Genomic DNA, 23,788 nt, shown 5'->3' with positions numbered 1-23,788 from the left:
AAAATACAATCTTGGTAGCCATCTATGCCAGATGCAGTAACAAAAACCAACCTGTTTCTACAGACCACAAGCCATTCTAAATGAGAGAAACTGTTAACTGGGCACGCATGAAGGAGTGTAATGAAAAAACTGAAACAGTAAGAACATGCATAGTCCTCAAGAACACTTGGTTGAGATTAGAAGACAAGTATCTTCAAAAGACAGCCTAACCCAAAGAAAATGAAAGGAATTTTAAGACACATTCTGCTTTTTATGTCAGTGGTCTTTGCACAGGTCCATAGCTGGAAGTTCATAGCCAATGAATAGGTTTTAAATTCAGGAGGAACAAATATAGTAATGCATTGAATAACTTTTAGAGGGGTAGTCTATGAAGAAAACTTGATCTCATCATTTCAGAACATTTCAGAGCTGGTGCCAACTAATCAAACTGATGGAAACTTCAGTGGCTGTTGGATGCACACTTGGAGAAGAGTGAATAAAGAGCATCTTCATTTGCAGCCCACTTCAAAGTGAAGCTATCTAGGGAATCATAGGAACATGTAACACAGACAAGAGAGCTCTGGCAACTCCTTAGTAATCTCTTAGTCCTGAAGGGAAGCTCAACAATTAAAGCTAGCGTGAGAGCCTTAATGCACCAGAGAGGTCTGGCTTTCAAATTGAATGCTGAGGTTTGGAGGCTCACGGCCAACAGCAGCCACAGAGTCAGCAGCTTGTTTCCAGTTCGTGAACTCCATATGCAAGCTGGATTTCCACTTCAGGGAGAGGTGAAGGGAAATAATTCAAGTTACTTACCATGCCTTTAGGGCCTATGTTTTTTTTTTCCACCCAGGCTGGCACATGTCACTAGGAGCAAAGTCCACACTAGACACTCAATGTGTCAAAGTGACTCACTGCTGATCACTGCTTGTTACTGGCAACACAGATGTGGAGGAATCTAAGAACTGGAAATGCAAGCTTCTTGCATCAAAGGAAGTAAGGGCAGCTAATACCAGCTGTTCTGCAAAAAATTTGGGGAATTAAGTTAAAGAGTTAGCAGCAGGTAACTGGTGGGAATCTACTTTTTCTGAAAGCACTGCTCCAGCAGGGTGGGTTTCAGAGATAATGCTGCCAGTTTGAAGTAGAAAATATTGTTTTTAATAGCACATATCACTTCTTTCTGTTGTTTTGATGCAAGAAAGGGTCATTTCAAATGGAAATCACCAAATGGGAGCTGTGCTTCAGACTGATTCTTTCCTATGCATATAACTAATATACAGGGATTAGAAAAATATTAAAATACATAGCACTTTTCAGGTAATCCTTTAAAACAATCTTTGATTAATTCTTACAACTCTAGAAAATGCTATCTTCTTTTTTTTTTTTTTTCCCCTTAAGCATTATTGCTTCAACAGAGAAACCTGATACTGAATTCCCAGTGTTTGCCCAAGGCATTGAGCTGCTGGTAGAGATGAGCTTAGAAGTTAAAACTCACCAGCTCCCAGGTTTGATTTAAGCAATCACAACACATGTCTCTCAGTCAATTCATGTCCCTTTCTAACTGTTACCATAGACCAAGGCAGATGACATTTAACAGAATTACTTGAATGCAACCAATATTAATACCTGCAATTCTATAGCTGGCCCAGACTAAGTGTTCCCAGAGCTTTACAAATCCCAGATTACAAATACCAAAGCCTTACAACATCCCTGTGAAGTACTATTTGCTTTGTAGGAGGGCTGAGTAACAAATGATGGAGTGTGCATGGGACACGTTCATATTCACAAAGTAAATATGTGGCAGGACTTGATTCTAGCCATGAAGTCCAGGTCATTCCCAGGTGTTTCAAGTGTTTTCTTATGACAGCAGGCAGATGGTCTGTATGCCTCATAAGAGAAGGAGAGGTTTGGCTACAGAGAGCCAACCCCTGATATGAATGCAAGCAGGTAGCTATTGGTCAATGAGCTGGGTGGCAAAGAGTCAGAGTCGAATGCAGAGTCTTTTGAATGGCCTTTATAAAGAGCTGTGTAGATCAATAAACTCTCTCTGCTGCATGAAACCTCAATGTTGTATCATCTTACCATCCCCACATACTGTGGCATTCTCTGAGTCTTCAGCCAACATTCAGCTCAAGAGTCTATTTTGCCCTTCCTTCAGTCCAGTTTTCAGCCAGAAATGTTCTCCATAAGAGGCACAGAGAAGATGGAAGGACATGTGTTCTCAGACAACCTCACTGAGGACAGACATGCACATACAGTAATTTTGTAGGGTAAAGGGACCGGTCACAAGAGACTATTGTTTTGTTCTCTAAACAAATTTTGGGGCTGTGTGCAGTGTAACGTACATACCATTTAACCTTTTAACACTGTTAGTTGTAGGTGCCAATAAACTCAACAAGGGAACATTTGAAATCAGTCTCACCTAACTGTAAAATCGATGCTACCTGTCACAGCACAGTAAAATGCTCCAGCTCCAGCTGTACTGTACGGTTGCACCCCCCACTGCATGAAAACACACAGGGTGCTCTCTGTGATGCTGCCCTCCTGTTAAAACAATTTTCATTAAATGCCTCAAAGAGCTAAAAAGATTGCTATCTGAAAAAAACAGGGAAAGCATTTTAACCACAAGATGCTTGGATTTCAGATGGATTTCCATTGCTGTTTGAGTTAGAGTCAGGCAGAGGTTCCACATGAATGGCACTGCACAAGTTGCTATCCACGGAGTAACTTCTCATCCTCAAAGAACTTTTGATCTCAAAAACCAAAACAGACTAAATGTATTCCAGTACTTGTTCCCAGAAAGTTGAGGCAGAGAGCATTCATCAGACATTCTCCTGGAGCTGGTCTAAACTTCCTGTCCCAGTATCATCTGACATCTGCATCAATTAGAACTTCCTGCAAAAAGGAAATTTTTGTCCAATAATCCAGGATGTAAATCTCAATTGCAATAGGTAATTCCTGTTCCCTGAGTGGATACTGTATTGCACAGTCAGAGCATCTTCTTGTGGTTGAGAGGATTATACTAAACCACATAAAGGCACTTTTTAGTTAGCTTTCCACCTCAGGCAGGAGATGCAACCCCTGAACAGGTAAGCACACCTGTGATAGCTGACAAGGCACAGGCTGCATCATCACTACCAACATCCAGGTACTTATTTGGGCACATGACACCTTTGCTGTCAAACTAGAGCCCTCAGGGGCCATGAAGAAATAAGTGAGCTTTGAGCTGATGTGCACTAAGAAATAAAACTCTAAACCTAAAGATGCTAAAGAGGTTTTTGTTTAAGTGATGTATTTGTTCCTTCCAGTCCATCATCTGACCAGGTTCAGCTACATCTAAAAGTTCCAGTGAGGAAAAAAGAAAACAGCAACTGTCAGAATACAGGACTTTCGTAAGTACATGTGTGAGTGATGATGGTTTTATAAATCTAACCCATCAAAAGACAAGTAGGTGCCAAGAACTCTACCCAATAACATGGTATCATGCAGCATCCCATTTCCTCTCTCAGTTCTGATATTCCAAAGTCTTCTCCAAAAGCCTACTCCATTTCCTGCAATCCTAAAGAAAAGCCAGGAAGAAGCTCAGCACATGTGACATGCTGCACTCTAACAGCAAAAAGGGCGTTTTGGCTGCTGACTCCACAGTAAACCCATCCTTTTCATTAAGGGTATACCCAAACAGCATTTCACTGGCAGACACGGTCTTCTGCTCAGACTCAAGACAGCCATTTGCAAGCCTTGTTCACCTGCATCCTTAATTAGGCATCTCATTTGGCTATGGCCTCTTACCTCTCCCTCATAAGAAACTCCAGCTCAGGAGAGGAAGTGCTTTAAACTCTGTTTAATTAACTCAGCAAGAGAAAGTCAGAGCTCAAAATCTACCCTCCCCTACCAGAAACTCTGTAGTCTGCAGTTAAGAAACATGAAGATGCTGACAACTCTTAAACACTCATCCCACAGGAAATATATTTCTCCCATAACTTCTGGGGAATTACTCCTATACAATCTCAATATAAAAAATCCTGGGAGACAGTGACACCCACACATACACACACCTTCCCAGATGCAAGCACACAGGCACTGAGGACAGGCCACAGCTTTGCTGTTGTACTATTCACACAGAGCTTCCAACCTCCTAGATGAGCTGTGCAGTGAAGACAAGGATATGCATTTGGGACTAAATTGTTCTGTTCTGGCACAGCATGTCCAGGAAACTGGACACCTGCACTTCTTTCCCAGCTCTGCCACTGATTGCACACCCCAGTCATAAGCCAGTGAACCCTAGCAGCCAAACCTGACAATGAGGTGCCCTGCTGGAGAGGCATGGTTCTGAAATTCCTAGTGTCTCTCTCTCTCCATGACTTCCATCTGCTCCGAGCTTTTAGGACCCATGAGACCAGAAATGCCCTGCCAGACATCCAAAAATAGAGGCTGTACCTCATTAGCCTGTAGAAAACCCATGTCCTCTGCTGTTCTACACAAGTAGAACATGGGGATGTTGCATATGGGCCCTAGTCTATCTCTCTCCCTTTCACTTTATCTTTCCCAAAAATTGAAATAAATAATACCCAGAAAGCATGGCAAAGCACTTTGTAATCCCCAAATGAAGGATTCTGTAGGTTTGAAGTATTCATAAGACATATTTATTTTCAAATTGCAAAAAAGCTGGTTGCTGTGTTTAGCACACCTCTCTGCTGTGCACATCTGAAGCACACATCAGGGAAAGAAATGCTGTGATAATCAACTCCAAGTCCTGCAATCTATTTGTTCTAGTAATTAAAGAAATATTTACTCAGGAAGCAGGTTTACACAGAATGGATAGCTTCTAAGAACAAATATTATTTAATTATGTGTAAGTGCAAGAAGCATGCTACATATTAAGTAGATTAATTTATTCTCATTAACAATACAGACAAAATTGGTGCTTGGCTATTAATTTTCTATGTTGGAAAAAAGAAATGGTAGATTTGTCTGCTTTAGAAGCCTATTTGAGTGTGATCTGTACTTTTTCAGAAAGAAACAGAATAAGTCCTCTACATAAGACAACTTCATTTACTCACCACATTTTATAAATAAATTGTATTCTGAATTGTCAGAATTGTTCATTTAATGACACTGAGCATAAAGAAACCTTTATTTTTTTAACACTTACCAAAAGTATTCATAATATATTCTTCAACAGCATTCAGCCTTGCTTTATAGGAAAAAATAATTTCCCAGAATGTACAGGGACTATTTCAAGGCCCCTCTTTTAATATAAATAATCCATCATATTTCTGCTGTCAAACAAGAAAAAATGTTTGTGGCTGCAGGACTGTCTTTCACTGCTGCCCTCTATGAGCTTAGACAAGAGACTTGACTTCTCTTTGTCTCATCTTCTTCCCTGGTAAAAAATCAATTTGTTCACTTAAGACTCATAAAGGACAATGCAATGACTGTGTTATATTACAGCTGGATAAAGCACAAAATAACAATGATGACTGTTTTTGTAAATTCTTCTTCCTGTCCTCTGCCTGTGCTACTAAATATAGTGGAGCAAGACATTTCTAATTGATTTTTGTCTTTGTTCTTACAGCTGCCTTTCATTTTCTGCACAAGCTTCCTCTCTTTTTAACATCCTTGAAAACCAAGAAGAATTTACTGGCATCCCACCGCAGTTCAATGTGCTGTTACCACCTGCTCCTGTGTTTGCTAGTAAGCAGAAGACTTCAATTCTCAAAGACTTTAGCCTACAAGTAAAGTTTTTAGCAGTCTTGATGAAATGGAATATCACTAGCCTTGTGTGTGAAAATTCAGAAATTAATACATTTTAAGGGCATTTCCAGTCCCTACCATGGTTTAGTTCAGCTGAGCATATGTTTAGCTACAATGGTGTAGGTTTGGTTGATGCTGTTTGAGCTGGGGGAATGGACTAGACAATGTGTTACAGTCAGTTCTATGAAAGCCTGGCCACCAATATATTAAATTAGTGTCTGACTTTATCAGTTGCAGCTCAGTATTTCATTATAATCTTTAAATCTTAGCCTTAAAAAAAATACCAAACAGAAATTTAGAAGGATATGGGAGAAAGGAAACACAACCTTTAAATTCCACTGTGAAATGGAGGGGCCAGCAAAATAAAAAGAGCTTTGTAGTACTTTGGAAATTAAGAGCAGACCATTTCTATCAAATAAATGCTGTTGTAGCTGAAACAACACAGATTGCAGACACATTTGTAGATTTCTGTTTTACAGAGAAGCTGAAGTTTTTGGTGAAAGATCTTCCTACATCAATCTGCTTTGAAGTGCTTCCTACAATCATGATAATCTGTTCCAGAAACTGGTCATAATAGAAAACACTATTTCAATGCTGTCTACAAAGCACAGTTATAAAAAACCTTTCAGTTATACCTTAATTGTAAATATGCTACCAAGCCACTTGCTTCTTCACTGAGGAGAGCTGGCTGTGGTAAGCACACATTTCCTGATCTCCTGCCTTCAAATCATGTCTATCAATTCTTTGTGACTGACAGACATGTAAGCTCTGCTATTCCAAACAAATAAGAAATGCCTAAATTATGCCGCTGCATTTTAAAGAGGCACTGTCAGGTTGAAAACGTGGGGCCATCTCCTGCAGCTCTGACTCAGGTAGTATGCCAATTTCAAAACCATATTCATTGGATAAGAACTGCAAAATGTGAACCTTTTGGGGGTTTTAAGATGAAAAATCAAATTTTAATTTACAAAAATGGAACTCTTTCTACTGATGTCCCTTGTTGCAGGGTCACACTCTTGTCTCTTCATCTCTTCAACAAATATCTTAGAGCATTAGAACTACATGTATCAGATTATTTCCAGTTCTTTAAACTACTAATTTAAACCCCTGTTTCTATCCATTAGAAGTCTGTCATGGAAATAATCTCACTGGCTCAAGGCTGTTGTGATAACTTCACTGAAGCACTTCAGTAGCTCATTTGGTCTATTTGTGAAGAAAAGTCTTACTCATCTCAAGTTAACTTTTCAGAAGTTTGGGGTTTTTTTTTTCCTCAGTTGAATCAGTTTGGGAAAGGAAAACAAAAAAAAAAGCAAGCCTCATTATTTTACTTCTGTTTCTAATCAAGTACTTCTGCATCTTATGCTCAAACATGTGGAAGCCTAAAATTCATCAGAAATTGAGATCATGTTGTTTCATGTTTTTGTTTTAATTAAAAATAAAAATGCTTCTCTTGGTGCTGTGTTTTGCAACAACATAATCTGGCAGACCTCGTTTTGGAGAGTGCCTTCGGACCAATATTATCCCTATGCAATCTGGTTCCATAGGTACAAAATTGTCTTTGATTTTTTGGGTTTTCATTACAGTCCTCAGCCAAGCACAACCACAGCTCTTCACTGAGGCTGCACTCATCTATCTGTGAGTAGGCTCTTGAACTTTTCATGGACATCCAAGCCCTTGAGAGCTTTGTAAATGGATAGTAGAGTAGGCTGCCAGAAAACAAAGCGTTTTCATTAAATGATAACATCTTTCCAAACTAAAAACAGAAATTGTAGTACTTACGGGAAGATTCTAGTCCTCTCTAACCACAGGTATCACAGTTAAGGTTAGTGCAAGCCAACCCTATACTACTATAACTTTTGCAAATAATTTAACTGTTTGCCTTGTGTTAGCAATCAAGAACTCAGGCCAGTAAACTCCTATCCACAGGTCATTTTACTGAAATTAGTAGCACACGGAATTTGTACAGATTGCAAAAGTGAGTTTGATTCTGCAGGCTCAGATCTTACACTTGCAAGAATGGAATATCTTCCTTACCAGAAATTCTGCCTGAACTCTGCCTCAGTCAGTTTAAAGTGTCTCTTTTCACCTTGCCCGCATTGCAGTGCTCCTGAATGAGAGTTTGGTTATGCCCAGGCAAAGTGCAAACAGATGTTTTGACATTTCCCTGCAGAGAGTTCCCCTGATACAGCACTGCTCTGATTTACAAGCAGTGCTGCTGCTGCAATGCCCACCCAGCTCCAACCATCCTCCTCTGCCAGTAAAAACCTGCTGTTGCCTTTACCCACTGCAGCCACTCCAGCTCATCATCCAGGCATGTAACACACCAGGCGCCTCATGCCAAGAGATTCCTACACCACTATCCTTTTCTTCTGCATTCCAGCTTTGCAGTCCTTATCTCCTGCTGTCTATCTGCTCAGTTCTGCTCTACAACCTCTGCTGTTTCAGTTCTCCCAAACCTTTGCAGCTGTCAGTTCTACTGTCTTCTCTGGCCCGTAGCATCCTTAGAAAGTTCAGAGAAGAGCCATCAAGCAATAAGGATTGAAAAAACATTGGAAAATCCAGTATCATACTGAAATATCACAGAAAAATTAAGAGATTACTTGGCATCAGATCAAAATATGTCCACAGCAAGAAAATGTGATGCTCTCCTCTTTGGATAAGAGTATAACAGGACCAAGAACCTAGCAATTAAGGGGCAACATAATTGCAAGTTTTGCTAAATTTTAAACATTTGACCAAGAATTGCAGGATGTTCTCTCCTTTCATAAATATTTAAATCAAAACTGGATGCTTGTTTAGAACAATTGACTAGCTTGAACATAAATTGACTTGGGGAAGTTCTGTTCTTTCAGGGAAGGCAGAAAAAATGACTGTAAGCACCTTTCTGGAGTCCATCACTGTGGGAGGAGGGACCAGATGACAAAGAACTCCAGGAATCAAAAGTAAAATGCAAACTAAAGGATAAAATGCTAAAAACACTGTTCACATGTGTTCTCTCATAGGTCAATGAACTCCATTTGAATAACAACAAAATGACCAAAGACTGCTTGCCCAAAGTATGTTTCCCTGAAATCTGCCCATGAGTTTTTAATGCAAAATTAAATTTAGACTTGTCAGCCTTGATGTGCTTTGTTTTGATGAAACCAGGAATGAAATATAGCACTGGCAGTAATCTTATCCAGTCATCTTAACTAATTTGGCATTTTGGATGCCTTAGTGTATGAACTTTGCAGAGAAATTCTTGGCAAAACAGGATGGCATTGTAACATCAGCCTTCTTAAAATTAACTCACACCAGCTAGTCTCAGTAGTACCATCATTATCTGTGAAACTGTGCTCAAATGAAGAATCAATAAATAAATATGAAGAAGAAATTTAGGGGGAAAATGAAGTGCTATTAGCATTCCAGGAGTATAATAAGCTCATAATTCTCTGAGGCAAAACAGTGAAGCCTGGATTTGCAAAGCTACCACAGACAAGGAAGTGTGCAAAACTCATTCCAAATATAAGCTGGTTTAAGATTTCAAAGACTCATTAGAGGGAGCATATAGTATTAGCAAAATCATGGTTTGTATTACTGATGTACAGTCCTAGACAAATACAGAACGTATCTAGTAAATTACTCTCTTGGGAACAATTGCTGTTGGTTAAGCGGGGGGGGAAATGTTAAATTTTAAAGATGTTAATCACTTGTTTTTGTTTTATTTCAACCAGTATAGATGCATGTCTGGTATGCGTAAGAAAATGTAAAATACAGGAATAATGCCTAGTTCATCCTGAAAAATGTTGGGACCAATAGTGCACATGCAAGCAGGGTACTTATTTTCTTGCACCACAGTCACACTAACTTACACTGAACTGTTCAGTTGTGTAAAGGGTTTGCATGATAAAGTTACATACTGGCAATGTTGAGCATGGAGATAAACGCATAATCTTGTAAGGCACAAGTTTAAGGCTTTGAGGCAGGAAAGCAATGAGATTAAACATTTCAAATAAAAGATCAGCTTCTCACAGACCTCAAAGTTTAATTTGTACAGATTTCAGTCACAGGCAACCCTACCTGGCACCCATCTGCATCATTATTCATGATATCTTTAACAGATGAGCACAAAATTCTCCAGGCCACAGTTCTTTTATGCCTCACTTTCTGTCCCTGATGATTATTACTTCTGACTGCTGAGCATAGATGTTAAAATGGAAATAAGGTTAAGTTGTACTATTGTATCACTTGATCATCCTCACAAAGCAGGAACTGTGAAATTCTTCATATTATGTGTTACCTCACCTCATCCTTTGTCAGCATTAGAACAGCACACAGCTACAGTGCATATTCCTATTTTGCTTTATCCTACCACAAGCCACTAATTATATTCTTACCCCTGTTGTCTTTTATTTTAAGTAGATGGTTACAAGCTGCAATTACAACTAAAAGCTAAGCTCTTTTGGACAGGAGTAGCACAGCCAGAAACTGAATCTCAGCTTTGTGTTTCTAATGCAAATGCCCTTCATATGTGGAATGGACCCCAAAAAGGTCAGAGAGTGAAATATTAAGTGTTTTATAAATATGGACTGATTGCCCTGTCCAAACCATGTGTTTGAAAATCTCCTCCTGGCAGACAATCTTCAATCAGGAAGGGAGAGCAGAGAAAAGAACATGAGGCAGGACAGGGGGATCTGTAATCACTCTAACAAACCTCTGAGACCTAGCTGAGTTTTCCTTCCATGTGTTATATATATACTGGGCCCAAAAGCATCTCCTTCTGCATTCTTGAATTTACTATATTATCCTGTCAAAATGAGTTGTCCAGAGCAAACTTCCTACCCTTTCCTTTCTTGCCTTATTTTTTCCTCCTATCTTTGATGTGCTGTAAATCAGCACCATAGGAGAAAAATAAGCAACCTTTAGCTGAAACAGCAGGCTAAACAACTTCCACGTGGCCAAGCAACACAGCAAAGCAATTAAACCTGCCCAACAGGCCATCTGTAGTCAAACTCTTCTTCCCTAAAGAGACAAAGTACTCCCAGATTTAGTTCCTAATCCTACCTCTGAGTTGTGCAGATGGTTCCACAGCACCCACTAAAAACTGCTTTGAAGTTACTATGAATCCACACATCTGGGTAAACTCATTGTCCATGAATCTGATGAAAGAATGAGGATGTGGCCAAAGGCTAATGGAAGTTTGTTTTCTGCACTTTGAGAAAACAGGCAGGATCTGCTTCTTTCCCACAAAACTAGTCATAACTGTCACAGCCATATTTTGGAACCACCAATTTGATCTCTGAGTCAGGACACTTTCATACCACATAAGAAATTTTCATTCTGTTATCCTTTCAAATAAATTTGAAGCTATTTTTTCATTTTCACTCTACATCAGTAACTTGCACAGGGTTTGCACAAGGTTTGCACTTGAAATGAAAAATATTGCTTTTAAAATGACAAACACTGAACACAGGACATTTGTTACCACTAAAAAAAAGCACTCTGTCTGTGGAGAAGCATAATTCATTCACTGATACATGCACCCACATTTTCTCCAGGGAGTTTCACAAATTCACATGCACTCCCAGCACTAAATTTTGCATTTCAATCTAGGCATTAGCTATAAAAGATGTGTAAAATCTTATGTAGTCAGACAGAAGCTGTTCCCTATTGGCTACATAATAAGCACCTTAGGTGGCTCCAGGGTATAAAATTATTCCAAAAGGGGTGTGGAAAAAATTACACTGCATAAATTGATTCCAGATACACCTGTTCCAGGTGCCAGCAAATATATTTTGTTAAAGCCATCTGGTTGTCTTAAAAGTTAACAGTTTTTGAAGACTATGGCACAAACAATCTGCAAAATACACAAACTTCCAAAGCTACAAACCCTTAAACTGCAAATGGCTTAGAGATCATCTCTGCAGGACTTAGCTGGTCTGTTCTGCAGGACTGCAGGTGGCATCTCTACTTAACATCTAAGACTATCTGGCATCAGGGTACTATCTCCATAGCACAGAGGGTTCAAGGCTACTGGAGGATCCATTCTGCATCACCAGATGCTCACATTATATTCCAAATTACGGAATGGGTTTGCCTTATGGGTCTGAAGTTATGATGAAGCTTTTGAGTGCAGCAGAACATTTGGCAGAAATAAAACTTATGACTGAGGTTCTTTTCTGCAGGTGGCTATGTCCCAGCTGGTCACGTGATGGTGCATCATGGATAAAGTTAAACCTTTGAAACTGGCGCTCTGCAATTTATTTAACTTGCAGCAACAGCCTAATAGGGAGTATGTTATCTAGACTAACAAGCCCATAAGCATTTCGCCTGCTCAACAAAGCCACGGAGGTCAGACACTGCTGCAGTTTGTGTTTATCAGGGTCTGGCTGTGCCGGGTGCTGTTTCCCGGAGACGCGTTAACAACAATGAAGAACATGCAGCACCTTGTAAGATCAAGCTCCTTCACAGCAGCTTCTGGGAAGAAAATATTCCATGGTCTCTCCAAAAATGACCTCTTTCTGAACACAAATGAAATTACACATTTGATTTATAAACCCTACAGGTGTTCACAATTGATTTGGGGATTAAAACTAGCAATCAGCATGTTTACTTATTGTCGCTTTTAGAGCTCACTAAAAAGTAAATAAAGACACACCAGTCCTTAACCAGCACAGTGCTTTGGTACATGTTTAATTATAAGCACATGAATAGCCCTGCCACCAATTCAGAGTCATACTTTGTAACTTGGTAACATCCTTCACATGCAAATTACCTCCCTGAGTTATTACATTTAGAAACAAAACAAACCCATTTGGTTTGTAGATACATTTTTGGTAACAGTAATACTTCTGGACTATTACTACTCATATACTCATCTTCAGAAAATCACCTTGAGTGATTTTTTGCAGACCTTAAAAAATTGTGCTTTATGTGAGTTCTGAAACAGATAACTTTGGGCGTCACGGCACTGTAGTCAAGGAGACCCTACATGCTGAAAGTCACAGTTGTGCAGTCAGAACTCTGCTGCACTTTACTCACATAGTTTGAGCCTGGGGTAAGAAATAATGGCTGTCATGCAGTAAATTTTTTTCTGGACAACAATGAGAACAGTGGGGAAATAAATACTGAGGTTAACTGTGCTTGAAGAATAATCTCCAGCAAGCAAAGCACAGTCCACACATTTGCAGTCTCAAAGAGCTGTCAAAGTCTCACACTCAGTTCCTACTGACACTAATGAAAATTGCCACCATGGACAGAGATGGGATGACTCCTGACACTGGGCACACTGGAGAAGTCAGCAGTCTAAAAGCAAAAAAGAGTCTAAAAGAGGAAAAAATTCCTACAATAAAACTATCTGACACAGTGCCTTCAGTGGGTTGATTTTTGTTCCCTTAAGTAACAGAACAATAACAAAGAGCTGTTGCCTTGATCCTCAGAAGCAACAATGCTCGGATACAGCCCATTTCAAGGCACAGCAGGGATAGTGCAATATGCCATGGTTTTTCTCCTGGACTAAATCACAGGGATCCAACCCAAAATTGTGGCAGTTCACCTTCACAGTATTTAGTCTGTAAAAGGTAAATCCATCACTTAAAACTGACTTTGTGATTTCAGTGTGATTTGGTACTTACACAGCTGCTACACAATGAACACTGATGGATTTTACCCCTAGAGAACTATTCTGAATTGTCTCCACCACTCTCTGCAGGTAATTAAATTGCCCTTTTTCAGCTTTATACCAGAAATTATCTCATGGGGATGATCTGCAGCAAGGTAAATCCAGTTGAAGACTTCACACTGGACGACACCTAAACTCTGAATCTCGGCACTACCCCAGCAGTAAAACACCTTCACATTACAGTGACTGACTCTCACTCCTCAGCACGTCTGCCCCTGCTGCTGCAGCTCTTGTCACGAAGGCAGTGAGCAACACTTAGGAGACCTGACAAAGCTGGAGTCCAGTGCCTGGCTTTCCAATGAAAGACACTCAGTAAAACTGCCCATGGCACCCAGGAAAAAATGAACTAAGAAATGCTAATCTAATAATATAGGCATGTAGATAAATGAAAGGTGAAAAGGCTTGTAAATGCATTCTGAAACAAATATTTTATGAAATGGATCAATATATTTCTCTAGGCTGGAAACAAATGAGTTATTAAAGAAAGTTAAATTTAGAGAAGAAATTGTTTGGTTTTCTTACTATGGAAAACAGTGACGATAATTCCTTGGAGGGCATTTACACCAACAGCACTCCAAAGCTAGGGCTTCACCATGTTTTCCCTAAAAACAGTACAGTAAAAACAGGGTAAAGTTACTGCTGTCAGCCTACTTAATGTGAACAAAACTAGCTTTGCAACCATACAGCATGCATTGTCCTTAATTTTCAGTCGTTCACCAGCATATGGAAGTGATGCAACCACAAAGTAAAACAATTACAACTTTGGTCTTGCATCTTTTAGGTAATTCAGCTCTCTGATGTCTTTACAAGGAATCACCTGAGTATGGGCTACCGGGTAACACCCTAAATTCCCAGATCCCAGTTGACAGAGCATGCACCAGCCAGCGCTCGAGACAGGGAGGAGGCAGCGGCAGATCGCTCCCTGGCGCTGTTGGATACTGCCCCCTTTTGCCGAACAGCAAGGCAACAGCCCCGGCTGCACAATGAAACTTTGCCCAGCATCTATTTGTTTTCGGGAAGATATATTCATGCAGATGGTCTTATTTAACCCTAGTATGTCTGTTTGCATGAGAATTCGTCCTGACTAAAATAGAAATCTATTGTTTGAGCCATGTTTAATATCACAGAGTGCCTGCTCCCCAGGAACTTTCCCTCTAACGGGGCCCTATCATGCGTCAGCCCAAGTCAAGCAGCACTTTTACAAGTGACTACAAGGTGAGAAGAAGAGTTTATAGTCTGGGGGTATGTTCCTTCAGGTCAGCTGTCAGCCTAGGGAATAAAGGGCACTCACAGTAGACGACCAAAGCCATTCTTTCTGGGAACATTTTTAGTCTTACTGCAAAGCAACTAAAATTCCATTACACCATTGGTATCGAGCTTCTCTTGGGCTACCCACATTCCTGCTGAACCCATCCCCATACCATCGTTGCCAGTCAATATAAACTGATCAAGGCCAGTTTGCTAAAAGTCATTTTCTGTGCAAAACCTCATCCCCCGCATCTCTCTGTTCAAGCCTTTTGTCCTCTGAGGTTGTGCTTTTTCACTTGCTGGAGTTTGCACATTTTCTCTTCCCTGGCTGCACCAGCTTTTTGCAGGAAGGGAGGGAGGTCATGGAGGGCAGCCACTGCCAATTCCATCAGCCTAACAGGCTGGGGGGTATGAACAAAGCAAATATCTATATTATGAAGGGTGGGATCTCTCTCCCCCCCATGACTTCAGGATTAGCATGTCCCTGGCAGAGGAGGACAAAAACTTGGCCTCTTTAATGAAAGAAAACAAGATAGAGAGAAAACCAGAACAACTTGCCTAGACTTCACTGAAAATGCAAAAAGTATTGCATAAAACATAGAGATTCCCCACTATTGCCTAGTGATGAGCCTACTTATCACCCAATCCAAACAGAAAAGTTTTAGTGCAAAAGGAGAAAAGATTAAAGATATGCACGATTCAAGTGTCTGTTTAAAAATTGAATCTCTGTTAAAAATCCTGTTAAATATCAGCAGAATTTTTCTTATCCACTGCCACTTTGTCTGCAGTTATGACCAGTTTTCTACATTGGGTGCTTACAAATCAGATGTATAATCACAAGAGTACTTTTCTGTATGAGTAGTTTGTTCCAGCTACCCTCACTCCTCCTTGCATTCACTCACCTGAGATCTCCACTGATCTCAGGCAGAGTAAGAGTCAAAGCCCATTAGAACTTCTAGTTTAGTTGGTTTCTATTTTGTCCACAGTCATCATAGGGTCTTAGCCTACCACTGAACCCATCCAGAGGCAAAGACACCAAATCTCTTGCAGCTCAGACTATAATTTAAGAAAAGAAGTATTTTTTGTAATGAGAGGGAACACTTGCACAACAAAATAAGGAACTTTATTATGGTTCCTAACCGATATATCCATACATAAATAGTTGGAATAAAAAAGAAATGGGGGAAAAAAATGTAAACCCCAACCAAAACCAGATAAATAAATCGGGGGGAAAATATAGAAAAACAAAAACAAAAAACCAAAACAAGACCTAGCATCTATCATGTTTTGGAGACCTTTTTTAAGGACAGGAATTATCAAAGAGTCTAAACTGAGCCAACAGAGGACAGTGAACCTTCAGGACATAGATACTCCTCGATACTTAATGCTCCACCTAAAAGCCCGTGAAGAGACAGGTTCAGTACCGATTTGGCAAGCACACCTTTTGTTTGTTTCCTCTGAGGCTTAACAGTAAGCGTGCTCCTGGGCAGCACCAGGAGCAGATGGTAGTGCTGGAAAATACAGCTCTCCAACTTTGGAGTGGATATTGGAGCTGGATCGACAAAGGTTGTTTCTGGAAATCCTACCCCCCCCCCCCCACACACTCCCTCTAAGTTTCTAACAATGCGCGGATCTAAGGAGCAACACAAGGCTCCCTGCTTCCCTCTCCCTCTCCCCTTCGCTTTTGATCTCCATCAGGACGTGAGCTGAAATTTAATGGGCCACCCCTACCACAAAGACAAATTACCATCTGAAAAACAAAAATCATTAATATCCCTTCGTCTAGGCTATCCTGCTTCCCACCACTGCACCCCTTCACTCCCGCCACAGCCTCCCTCAGCGGGTTTAGGAAGAGCTGGGAAGGTGGCGGGGAGAGGAGGGAAAAAAAAAAACACCTCCACTGCCACCTCTGAGCTAGCGTGCTCTCCAGCGCTGCCGGACTGCGAACACAGCGACAAAAAACAAGCCCCTTTGGCTCTCCGGCGGGCAGGGGGACGGCGCGCCGAGCGCCGGGCACAAACACCCCCCACACCCCGCAGGTTGCCCCCGGCCCCCATCACCGGGCGCTGCACCGGGGGCGGCGGAGACGCGCAGCAGCCCGGGGTTTCCCACCTCCCCGGATCCCCTTCCCAGCGCCGCCCGCTCCCCCCGACCCCGCCAAGTTGGGAAGTTTGCGCGCCCCCGGCCCGTCCCGCCGCCCGCCCCCCGGGCCGCCGCGGCGCTGCGCTTACGGGGTGGCCGCCGGGCTCCCGGCGCGGGGCTCACCGGCACATCGCGCTCCGGCTGCCGCAGCAGCGGGGGCAGCCGCGGCGCGGCTGGGCTCGGCTCGGCGCGGCTGGGCTCGGCTCGGGGCGAGCAGGGCAGCGGAGCGGCGGCTCTGCCCAGCCCGGCGCTCAGGGAGTGCCGCCTCGGGCCATGCGAGCGGCGGCGGGCAGCGTTCCCGCGGTGCGGCCGGAGTTGGGACCGAAGTCCTCTCGGGCGCTCCTCTGTCTCTTCCAAACGGCTCCTATCAGCACGGCTTCAACTCTTTCCATCGGAGACCGAGGGGAGGAGGAGAAGGAGGCGGAGGAGGAGGAGGTAGGGAAGGAGGAGGGAGCTAGGGGCTGGCAGCCCCAACTCGCACTGATGTCAACTAATATATTCAAAGTTCAACAGGGCATTTCTCTAGCAAGCGAATCGCCCTCGCCGCACTCCCCGCTGGGCGCAGCCGGCCTCCCCTGGTTGCTGGGGGGTCCCGTGGAGCACAGCGGTACTCCCGGCCGGACCCTGCCGGAGGGGGGCCGGTGGGGCTGGCCCGGAGGGGAGGTGGTCGGGCTGGGGGATGGCACACTTTTCAGCCGGGCAGGTTCAAGTGCCGGGGAGGGCTGAGGGTGGAGGTGAGGCACCAGACAAGAGCGAAAATAATCCACCGAGAGGCAGAGCGATGTTTGTGTTTAAATCCAGCCTCTTCCCTCCCCGCTGGAAGGGGCAGGGCCGGCTGTGTTGCTGTGGCTGTGATGGGAGATGGGCGCGGGGAAGCGGCTGCGCTGGGGGTCGGAGTGGCGCCGCGGGGCTCCGGGCTCCCTTGCAGCCCCCGCGGCAGCGGCCGCCCGGACACGCCGCCCGGCCGGGACTGCCCGTCGGGCCCGGGGCTGTGGCCGCGTCTCCCCGTCGCGATGTCCCCTTGTTTGCCGGAGGCTAATGGGGTCGAGATGAACCCGGGGAGGGAAGCGGCAGTTTTCTCACGCCGAAGCGCAGACAGCGGCGGAAAATCCGCGATGAAGAAAGTACGCAGAGCGGAGCGCACGGGAGAAGCAGCGCTGTCCCTCCGAGGCCCCACCGCTGCCCGGGGTCCGCCCGCGGAGAATCGCTGCGAGGCTGGGGAGCTGCATCAAACGTGATTTTGGGAAGGCTGATATGCCGCGCTGTCCCCGAGGTGATGCACAGCGCCCGAACGCCATTAGCGGCAACCGCATAAAGCCATAGGATGGACCCTGCTGATAGACAAGCAGCGCGACAGTCAAAGGATAAAACCACATCTGGGCTGGTCTAGTGACATTTAAAAACTGCCAGATAAGAGCCTCAGTTATTTATCAGCTGAATCCCCAGATAGAACGGCCCGCACTGATACCGTTGCATATGTATGTGTGCATACAGAATGAGGCTGGGTTTTTTTCCTTCTGTAAACTGATCCTGTCATTCATGTTGACAGTATGTTATAGCTATATAAAAACAGTGTAATTGTATGATGGCTCATCAGTGCTATGACAGCCAATTGTGGAGGCAGTGGGTGTGCTCCAAATTCGCATCTCCGAGAAGTAACTGCATAGATATGTTGAGATTATGATTATACAACATGTAATTGTTTGCCTGTTCATAATTTCTCAGTTCTTCCTTAATCAAGGAACTATATCACTACATCTGCTCATGCAGTAATGCATTTTTGATACCTTGAGTGAAACAGCCAATATATTATTTATATGCATAACATTTTTTATCTGCTTTCCATTTTAAAACTCACACTGGAAAGAAAAGAACGGGTAAGGATACAAAACAATTGCATTTTATCTATGTATTCTGATCAAAACTCAAACTCTGGAAGAAGACTTGAGTCAGGCATAGTCTGGAAAGTGCTGAGCAAACTTCCCCATTCACAGTGACATCACATTTGTGCGTCTTTTTTTCCCCATTCTTTCCTAAAACTGAAAAAAAACTCTAGCTGATTTTTTTTTGTAGTAGTATCTTCTTAGAATATTGTCTTAATTTACATGTGAATAGTAAGCAAATGTCCCTCCATTTCCTTAACGTACAGGATGATATCTTTCAATTTAGTGAATTTAATTTTAAATAATGATGTACAACAGCCTGTGTGGACAGAGCAGAACACAGTGAAGGTTGTGCTCTGTGCTGGAACACTATTTATCTTCTTTTTCAGTTTTACAGTAGAGTGAGTCACCTGGTTATCTAAGCCTCGGGGACAGATCACCTCACCAAATGCCACAACTACACATGCAGTTTCCAGAAGACAGCTCAACCTGTCCTCATCCTAAGACTTTGAGATGCAGCACTGAGCATTGAACAATACATAGCTTAAGACCACACAAATGTTTGTCAACATTTAAAGATATAATGGATAGCAGTTTTCTATTAAAGAAAATATTTTTTGTCCTAAAATCTTCTAGGATTTTCCTGCTACTATTTTGCTGTTTCCCCCACTAGGCTGGGATCAGTTCTGTTGGTCATGCGTGCGTATGCATTGCTCAAAGACTTACTAATAAAATGTGCACATAAATAAAAGTTTTGTAATGTTTCCATGGACAGTCAGGTCCTGACACCTTAATGCCTTTTCACAGCATGGTATCTGGGAAATCACAAGCCAGGCAGCAAAACTACTCAAATCCTTTTAGTAAAGGGCTTGTGACGCAAAGCAGTACAATTACAATTCTATGAAAAAGAGAAATGTCATGGGAAAAGTCGGGGTATTGCATGTGAAGTGATCTGTATCGAACAATTTGTTTCCAAAGGAGAGGATGTACCGAGTTCCTCCTATTCCGGGCTTGAGGTCAGGGCAAGACTCCTCACAGTTGCTCGCAGAGGTGGTGAACTGTAACCCGTGTCTAGAGCCATGGCCTCTGGAGAAACGCCCTTTCCGCCGGGAAGAGACGCGGCCGGCTGTGGCTGTGGCTGTGGCTGTAGCTGTGTCTGAGGCTGTGGCTGTGGCTGTGACTGACTGTGGCTGTGACTGATTGTGGCTGTGGCTGTGGCTGTGGCTGTGGCTGTGGCTGTGGCTGTGGCTGTAGCTGTGTCTGAGGCTGTGGCTGTGGCTGTGACTGATTGTGGCTGTGGCTGTGGCTGTGGCTGTGGCTGTGGCTGAGGCTGTGGCTGTGGCTGTGGCTGTGGCTGTGGCTGAGGCTGTGACTGACTGTGGCTGTGGTTGTGGTTGTGGCTGAGGCTGTGGCTGTGGCTGTGGCTGTGGCTGTGGCTGAGGCTGAGGCTGTGGCTGTGGCTGAGGCTGTGACTGATTGTGGCTGTGGCTGTGGCTGTGGCTGTGGCTGTGGCTGTGGCTGTGGCTGTGGCTGTGGCTGAGGCTGTGGCTGAGGCTGAGGCTGAGGCTGTGGCTGTGGCTGTGGCTGAGGCTGTGGCTGTGGCTGTGGCTGACTGTGGCTGTGGCTGTGGCTGTGGCTGTGGCTGTGGCTGAGGCTGAGGCTGTGACTGACTGTGTCTGTGGCTGTGGCTGTGGCTGTGGCTGTGGCTGTGGCTGTGGCTGTGGCTGAGGCTGTGGCTGAGGCTGAGGCGGAGAGGGCGCTCGGCGCGGCTGTCACCGCTAGGGGCTGCTGGTGCCTCCCGGAGCGCCGGCCCCGCTCACGCCGCTGCCGGCGCGGGGCCGCCGGACCGCGGGGCACCGTGTGAGCCGGGAGCCCGCACCCCGGGAGCCGGGAGCCCGCACCCCGTGAGCCGGGAGCCCGCACCCCGTGAGCCGGGAATCCGCACCCCGTGAGCCCGCACCCGTGAGCCGGGAGCCCGCACCCCGGGAGCCGGGAGCCCGCACCCCGGGAGCCGGGAGCCCGCACCCCGGGAGCCGGGAGCCCGCACCCCGTGTGGGTTCTGCAGCACTCGTGTGAGCAGCCTGCGTGGCCAGCCAGAGCAGCGGCGCGTCTGGCACGGGTGTTCCGGGAACGCTGCAGAAGGGGCTCCCGCTTTTGCTGCCTTCAAACTCAGCGGTGCAGAGCACGGAGAGGGATGGGGGAGAGTTCGAGAGCGGAAACGCTGTAGGGACGAGGGACTGGACTCGGATGGGAGCGCTTTGGGCTACTGGGCAGAAGGAGGCAAGATAACAAGTACAGCTGGGCTCTAGTGGGGACGAGGACCTCAAGTGTAGACCAGAGCTCTCTGGGCAAAGAAGAGACCAAACCCAGGCTTTTTGTGAGCCGGGTCACCCAAAGACAGTCCCCCAAATTGCAGATAGAGTGGTATTTTTGCAGCCTAACCAGAGCGGTCTGTTAGCCCACATTTGCACACAGGTCAGTCTGTTAATGACTGAACTGACCACATGGACCTGCTTGAGCTTAAGCTGTTTTGGGCATTCAGACAAGCTTTTGTGGCAGGTGTTTTAGAGGGTGATCTAGAGGAATATCAACCCTGGCCTCATTGTTTGGAGGCTAGGGAACAACATTGACCCACACTTGATGTCTGGGCCATGGCTCCACACTAGTCGCAGTCTCATTAGAAAATTATTCTGCTGTAGATATCCAGACAATTTCACACAGACTGACAGTGCATATATCAGTGGCAAAAATTTTAAACTGTGCTGGAATTCAGAGCTGGACACATATGTTCAGACAATCACTACACTGGCCAACCACATGTTTTTATTTCCCCATCATACTGCAAGGGAAGAAATAGAGTTGCCATAAAAAAAAAAAAAAAAAAAATAAAAAAAACAGTTAAAATACATGCAGCAGCCTATCTATTTGCTGATTCAAATGCCTGACCAGAGTGGAGAAAAAATCCCTTCTAATGCAGTTTCCTCAAAAGAGAAAAAATACATTTCTAAACACAGTATCAGCAAATACTCAGAAGCAATGGTATGCAGCAATAGCAATAGTAAGCATTATCTTGAATACTGACATCTCAATCTGAAGCCAAATGGCAACTAGCCATAAAATATTTAGGTATATGGCTTTTTTCCGGAATTTAAAATAGATTGCTAAATAGACACAGTTGTGGTTTCCAGGCTCAGTCTGGTGGTGACAGCAACATTTTAATTTTTACTAAAGATAAGTGAAATTTAAATCCATGACACTAACTAAAAGTCAGATGACCTTAGTGGAAGAGAATACAAATGAGCTCCCTGGAGAAAAGACACTGTGATGAAACAAATAGAATAATATAGAGGAATGACTTGACATTGTCACTAGATGGTATTTAACTTCTTTGGAAAGAAATGAAATGAGCTTAAATTGGGACAACTGCTTTATTTTCAGATAATTGTATCTGAAGCCTACAGACAACTGATATACAGTTGTTTCCCCCCTGATGCCAGGGGCCAATCTTCATATGTCACTCGACATGACAAAGTCTGCAAATGTCATCACACTTCATATAGGTAGGCCTGAGTATTCCCACTGAGTCTCACAAAAGTTGAAAGTTCCCTCTTTGCAGACAAAGACTTGTGAAACATAAAAGTTGTGTTAACAAGATGATACACTAGGAGGAAGAGAAAGTTAAACTGAGACACTTCTTGTTGCCCAGTAAGCATCCACACTGAGGTAAGATACACAGCACCTAGCAGTCGCCTATTTGTTGGCAAATAAAAAAGAGCAGTGAAAAATTAGTTTTTAAACAACACCATTAGGAAGTTTAACACTACATCAAAACTTGTTTTTCCCCTCCTCTAACTCAAGCCTTGAGCCTAGTGACTGTGTTTATTGTATATTACTTTTGCCTTGAGACTGGAAGTGTAAAACCTAGCACTGAACACCTTTATGGTGCTCCTAGACACATATTATCTGTGAGACTGAAAACTTCTTTGGTAAATACAAGTGATTTTTTTTTTTTCTCTGCAAAGTAGAGGTACCTTTACAATTAGACTTAACCTTTATTTAAAGACATGCTGTTTAGCACATCAGACATCTCACTAAACACTCTCTAGAAAAACCACAGTTTAATGGAAAGTGAATTCAGGACTGTTGACAGCTTATCTACTGACTTCATATCCCACCTTAGGCAATTCAACTGAAAGATGAGCTCAACACTGCAAGTTCCCATTACAGTCTTTGCAGTATCTTGTCTTATTTTAATTTTCCTTTAAAAAGCTAAATTTAAAAGCTTTACAGGGACTCACTTATACAATGAACTGTCATTTCCAGCAAGTTGAAAATTCTGAGTCTAAATGTGAGGAGGTTTTGAAACTATTAATATTCCTTTCTCCATTTGCTTACATGATGACCAATGTCTTGATAATGCAACTTGCAGTGTCTGGTTTGGAAGATGAAATTCTCAGTGTAATGGGAATGTGAACATGCTGATAAAACTGAGTATCTGTTCTGCAGATTGTAGTTCTGTTGTAGTATTTGAAACTCATGATCTGGAAAGCCATTCTGAGGATTTAAGAAGTTCACAGCACTCAGTTAATACAGTGGTTTTCCATATTTGCATGTTTTTAATGAACTTAACTAAAAAACATACTGTATCTACTCAGTCTGTGCTATTCAGATGCTTATAATTCAAATTAAAATAAATTGACTTTCAAATATCACCCACTTTGGCCGCAAGGCTATTTAAACTAAAATATTAGAAGAAAAATATTTTAAATAAAACTTTTTTCATTTTTTCAATCAAAATATAAAATGCTTTCAAACATATAGTTTTATCCTAGGCAGAGGCCAACCAGTTTAGATTTCAGCCCTCCATTTTGCAGGTTTTCAGATGGATATTGAAAGTAAGGGCTTAGAGGAGAAACTGTATTGTAGCTTCACCTACAATGGTTGTGATGAAGTCACTAAGTCTTTAATCTCTTAAGAAATAGGCCCATTGGAACTGATGCAGACAAATCAATGATTTTTGAGAAGATTTGATTCTAAATTCACAGACAGGTTAGCTAATGGTTGAGACATTTCCCAACAACAAATCTGAAATATCACAAAAAGCTCTTCCTACTGCTTCAGAGAA

General features: G+C 43.2%; 1 protein-coding gene and 1 long non-coding RNA gene across 13 annotated transcripts in view; one reads left to right on the top strand and one right to left on the bottom strand.

Annotated features, from left to right (window-relative positions):
* Positions 1 to 17,038, bottom strand: part of SEMA5B (semaphorin 5B) — a 269,934-nt gene extending 252,896 nt beyond the window's left edge. For 3 of the 12 annotated variants that reach the window (XM_021526080.3, XM_021526077.3, XM_021526082.3), the window contains exon 1: positions 16,870 to 16,957. The gene's annotated coding sequence lies outside the window, so the exon portion shown is untranslated. Of the gene's footprint in view, positions 1 to 13,912; positions 16,223 to 16,869 lie in introns of those variants that run through there. The other 9 variants (XM_085584195.1, XM_021526078.3, XM_085584193.1 and 6 more) reach the window with 7 other exon arrangements.
* A 39-nt stretch (positions 17,039 to 17,077) lies between these two features.
* On the top strand, positions 17,078 to 19,414 carry LOC110468297 (uncharacterized). Its single transcript, XR_002465063.4, has 2 exons — positions 17,078 to 17,215; positions 19,053 to 19,414. It is a non-coding gene; the product is annotated as an uncharacterized LOC110468297 (long non-coding RNA).
* The last annotated feature ends 4,374 nt before the right edge of the window (positions 19,415 to 23,788 follow it).

The sequence above is a fragment of the Lonchura striata genome, chromosome 7 (assembly GCF_050655825.1).
Source record: "Lonchura striata isolate lonStrDom1 chromosome 7, ASM5065582v1, whole genome shotgun sequence".
In the NCBI taxonomy this organism is placed as follows: Eukaryota; Metazoa; Chordata; class Aves; order Passeriformes; family Estrildidae; genus Lonchura; species Lonchura striata.
The sequence above is the reverse complement of the archived record's forward strand: the minus strand, read 5'-3'. Positions and strand labels throughout refer to the sequence as shown.